This window comes from Tupaia chinensis, unplaced genomic scaffold, assembly GCF_000334495.1.
Source record: "Tupaia chinensis unplaced genomic scaffold, TupChi_1.0 Scaffold000175_1, whole genome shotgun sequence".
Taxonomy (NCBI): Eukaryota; Metazoa; Chordata; class Mammalia; order Scandentia; family Tupaiidae; genus Tupaia; species Tupaia belangeri.
This window is the reverse complement of record NW_006159650.1, coordinates 449,102-454,558: the sequence shown is the minus strand read 5'-3', so window position 1 is coordinate 454,558 and position 5,457 is coordinate 449,102.

Below are 5,457 nucleotides of genomic sequence, written 5' to 3'. Positions count from 1 at the left end.
CATGCCCACCTGGCCTTCCCTGCATGCCCACCTGACCTTCCCTGCATGCCCACCTGACCTTCCCTACAGGCCCACCTGACCTTCCCTGCATGCGGACCTGACGCTTCCGAGCAGTCAGCCTCACAGACCATTGCATTAGCACTTTGCCAGCATCTCGCCCTGGCCCATGCCCTGCACCTCAGCCTATATCTGTGCACAGAGAAGCCAAGAAGGCTGGAATCTGCCATCTCGTGTAGGCGAGGCACTGAGATCAGGAAGGTCATCATTTAGTGAGGACAAAACAAGCTATTTTAATCTACTCTCCATAAAAAGGAACAAATCTGGGGAGCAGAGAGTGGCACAGCAGTAATGAAACTGTTTGAGAGACCGGCCCATGGGAGAAGGTTCTAGATTTGATCCAGAGATCTCCCCGAGCCTGCCAGGCACATACATGCCGTGGTCCTCGCTGGCTGAAGCTGGGGTGGCTCATGGCATGAAGACCGTATTGGAGATGCTCCCCCCTCTGTCTCTGTCACTCATAAAAGAAAGAAAGAAACTTTTTAAAAAGTGAATAAATTTGAATTAATAAAGAAGAGGAAATCTTCCACAAATAGAATGATATTCTGTCGGTTCTTATTTGATGATCAAGTCCAGAACGTGTCTGGTGACATTACTCTAGTTAATAAATCTATTGCAAATGAAAGAGAAAATAACTTTCCCAAACTCTCTGAATTCTGGCGCTCTAAAAATGCCTCTGTCCTACTCAGGTGAAGACGGATAACGGTGATTACCACCTAGTGAGCCATTACTGTGGGCCAGATATATTTTTTATTTATCAATTCGATCCAGCAAGGTAAATGAGAACCAGTAAGGGGAATACTACTCTAAGCCCCATTTCACAAAGAAGGAGCCTAAACCACAAAGAGATCGAGTTACTTGCTAGGGGTCACAGAGCACGTGAGTAAGAGACACAGGACTTGAACTCAGTACTTTAGCTCAAGTAGAGGCATGACCTAGTGTCTAATCAAGTTTATATCCAGACTACATACCAATCATTTGGCAAAGTGCTTCATGGCCATTTGGCTCTTGCCAAAACCATCACTCCACAGAGTTCCTATGAAGTAGATCTTGACTAGATTCGATGAGAGGTGAGATCAGACCCTGAGGTCCAAGTCTGAACTCCGGGGGGAAATGGGAGTGACACATGAGAGCCAACCAAAACCAGAAGTTGATCTGAGACAGCCTTCCATCCCCTGCGGCAGGTGTCGGGATATAAGAAAGCAGTCGCCCCAGTTTTTCTCTTGCTCATTGACTCCGAGGGGAGTACCTCAGGTCCACTAAGAACCACCCTCGCCCCCTGGCCGTTGCCACGTTATAAGAAGCCATCGGGTAGATGCTTGTTTCTGCCCAAATCTTCAGGACTAGGAGGCCTTAACCAAGGATGTTTTGACAAATGTATAGTCTGCTTTTGGAGGTACAAAACAAAATTCCAAATTTCAGAGTGAAAAGGAAGCATGAGTCAGAGCTCCAGTGTTTTCCAGAAAACTGTTGTTATAGGTATAAATTCAACAGGACCCTCATGGATTAAGAAATGCTACATTTCAGCCAGCTGCAGTAACACAGGGGTGATGAACACCCCACAGTGCTGAGATATGGGAAGGTCCTGGGTTTGTGTCCCTACGTGTCTCTGTAAATGCCAGGCACACATGTGTACCCCTGATCCTGGCTGAGGCTGGGGGTAAGATCACAGTGTGAAGATCTTGGAGGTGCCTCTGTCTCTCTGCCTCTCTGTCTCTTTCTCTCTCATGAAAAAAAAAAAAAAACTTTTTATTTTTCCAAAATGATACATTCTACATTTTTTTCTTTAAATAGAATCAAGTTTGGTTCTGATCCAGAGAGGCACAAAGTCGGCCATGACTTCTGGTTCCTTCCCCCGCACTTAAGAGCTCTCAGTACTAACAGAGGCCCCAGACTCAGAAGGGGAAGAAGACCCTTTCAATCCTTGGGGTCACCCTGGTTCCCCAGGGCCTCCTGATGTCCCCCCATCTGTCCCTGTGAGTAGGTACTAGAACCTTCCACCCCACAGAATCCCGGAGGGAAAAGCACCTTTCCCCAGTTGGTTTAGGGAAGCCACCTCCTGAGGGAGGCTGTTCGTGGCCATACTCACAGCCCCTGACCATCCCCTAATTGCACTGTGAATTCACCTTTTTAAAATCAAAGAACTCCGAAATCTCCTAAAGGATCCTACTTTTGTGTCTTGCCCACCACTGTGGTCCTAAGTGGAAATATTTTAAAAACTCAAATTTTATATAACTGCCAATGACTCAATAGTGATAAACCGAAGACAGAGCCAGGATTTGCACCCTAATACCCTCACCCCCCACCCATGGTTGGCTACAGTTCAGCCTGTATTGAGGCCTCTCCCTGCCTTGGTCCCTCGTTCCTTCGCTGCCAGGCAGGGGGAATAGCATAGGTATTGACAACCCAGGTGACCACTGTTAGTCTTGTCCAGGCTGTGGACCAGGTGTTGCAGGGGAGAGGTGAGATGGATAGGGGTGTGACTGCAGGTAGAGCTGAGAGCTTTTCCCGACAGCCTGGTGTGGGATGTGCAAACAAAAAGGAGACTTAAAGGCTGCTGTTCAGATTTGGAATTTGATCAACTGAAAGAAAGAGGATTACCATTTTCTCTGGAAATCAGTTTTGGTGAGCTAGATCAAGTTTATTTTACAAGTGTTTGAAATGAACCGCATCAGGTGGAAATGTTCAGTGGATACTTAGACATATAAAGTTGGGATTCAGGGACAGGCCCTAGCTGGAGCAACCTCGGTATTATCAGCTGAAAGGTAGCATTTCTTTTCTTTTTTTAAAAATAATTATTTTATTTAACTTTATTTGTTTATTTACTTACTTTAATTTGATCAGAAAGGGAGAGAGAAGAGAGAGAGAGAAAGCAAGCTGCCAGATCCAGGACTCAAACCATAGTCAGTCACGTGGGAGTCCAGCGCCTTTAACCACCATGCCACCTGCCGGCCCCTGAAAGGTAGCATTTCAACCACACAGCTAGAAATTATCAAATCGGAGACAAATACAGATGAGGAACTAGAGCTCTGCATTTAGGGGCTGGCAAGATGAGAGGGATCCAGTAAAGGAGAAGATAAGGAAGTCCAGTGAGCGAAGGAACCAAAAGGAAAATGTTCTGGAAGTCAAGGGCAGAGCCCGTTTCAGGGAGAGGACACCATCGACAGTGCCGTGTTGCCTCTTCCACTCTTCATAGTAATGTAAGAAGTCAGCCCGACTATCACCTTTATTCCACAGGAGGGAAAACCGGCTTAGGAAAGTAAAGTGATTTGCTCAAGTGACTTGAAGAGGTGCTTAAAGGCCCTTCACTGTAAGAAGGCGTCATGCAACCAGAAATTCAAATTTCCTACTACACGTGAGAATTCAGTAAAATAACCCTGAGAGCTACTTGGAGACCTAAGGGGCACTCATGTGTATGTCCGCAGGGAAAGAAGGGCAACAGAACAGGAGGGTAGAGCTGGGTCCATCATTAGTTCTCAGGGTGTCCCCACTCCTCTTTGTCCAAGAACCCAATGACAAACCTAGAAGATGGTTTGTCATTGCTGTGCTGTAAGGGCCATCTTAGTGCCTTGAAAGGAACAAATCACAATTTCCCCAAAGGTGGTTTTTCCATCTGTTGTGAATAGACTCAACTCACGGTGGCCGGAGAACCACCTGATGTCAGGTAGCCCAGTCATGGTTCAGGCCCGTAGACTGGAGGGAGGCAGAGAGGCAGAGAGGAGGCTGGGTCCCTGGGAGGGGCCTTGCTGTACCATGTCAGGCCAAGAGCGAGAGCAAGCCAATTATACATTTCTTCCACCGCGAGCACCAGTCTTAGACAAGTGCAATTAGAATTGGCGGTGCCCTGTGGCTGGAAGGTCACTGTGAGAAGAAAGAGGAGAATGTTGAGAAGCTCTAGGAGAAGTGACGAGTGATTTAGATAGATTTAACTAAGACCTGGAGGATAGCTCCTATATATCTCTTGCAATAGTAGTCTCACTCCAACTCACCTAAGGAGGGATGTGTGAGAAAAACACAGACAATAAGACAGAGAGACAAAGACAAATATTGAAATCTGAGGTCTCATAGATTTTAAGCCATTTCTTGAATCAAAAAGCACAAAGCCAATTACTGGGCAGCTATCCAAAGGAAAACACAGAAACTTCATTCTAGTAAATTACTTTAAAATACTACCTACCGGCTTGTGCAGGTGTGTGGCAGGGGAAAGGCATTAGTAAACAGCCTATTTCCTGCCTGGGAAAGGCCAGTGGAGGTCACCCCATAAATCAAGGAGAGCCTGGCCCCTGGGAGAATAATCGCCTGCCTCTTCCTCACGCCACCTCTTTCTCTGCCAGCTTCATCCCAGGGAAGCCCAACACAATGTACACAAAGCCCATCTCCTGAGGGCCTTGCTGTTTAAAAGCTCACCACCTTCGCCATCCCTGCTGGGTGAATGATTGACTGGCTCAAGCTTTCCATCCTGCCAGGGCAGCCTACTAGCTCCTGTGGGGAGCATCAGCTGCCTTCAGCTCTGGGGAGGTCTGGGATTTTTGTTAGTTATCCCAGGCATTTTTCCAAAATAAGTCATTTGCATAGGTTTCCCATCCAGCATAATAAATGGCGAGAAGGTAGTATTTAACGGTCAGGAAAACATAGGAGAGTTTTGGTCTAATGGCTTCAACAGGTGTCTGGGGATGCTGATGCCTACCCTGGGTAGGAGCTCACTGTGACCTTGCTGAACATGCATTGGGGGTGGGGGCCCAGCACAGTGACGGGGTGGTGACACTTGGGAGTTCTTGAGCCTGGACAGGATCCAATCCCCAGCCCTTCCTGATACGGCACACACGGGATGGCAACCCAGATAACCCTCTGAGTGGTAGGAGTATCCTCTTTTTCCATCAATAGTTCCATAGATACTTCTATTATAAAATTCAGCATTTGGGGCCAGCAGGTTGGGGTGGTGATTAAGATGCTGGACTCACACATGGACAACTGTAGTTCTAGTCCCAGACCTAGTGGCTTGTTTTCTTGCTTTCCCTCGATGTCTCTCTTATGAATTAAAATAATAATAATAATAAATAAAATAAATATGTTTAATTCAGTATTTACCTTTATAACAATTATGAATTGCTCTATAATACTCAAGCATAAAAATATCACCTACCTTTATTTTTCCAAAATCAAACCTGATTCTGATCAAAATACAATGAGATACCACTACATACAGGTTCATGATGGGAAAATTTACCTGGTATGCTGTACTGATACACAGGGATTGAATGTTAAAAATAAATAAATAAAATTTTAAAAATATTTAAAAACATCGAAAATATCCAATGTTGACATGGAGGTGGAGCAACTGACTTACCTTCCAGGGAGAGCGTAAATTGGTACATTGACTTTGGTCATTGGGAGGGATTA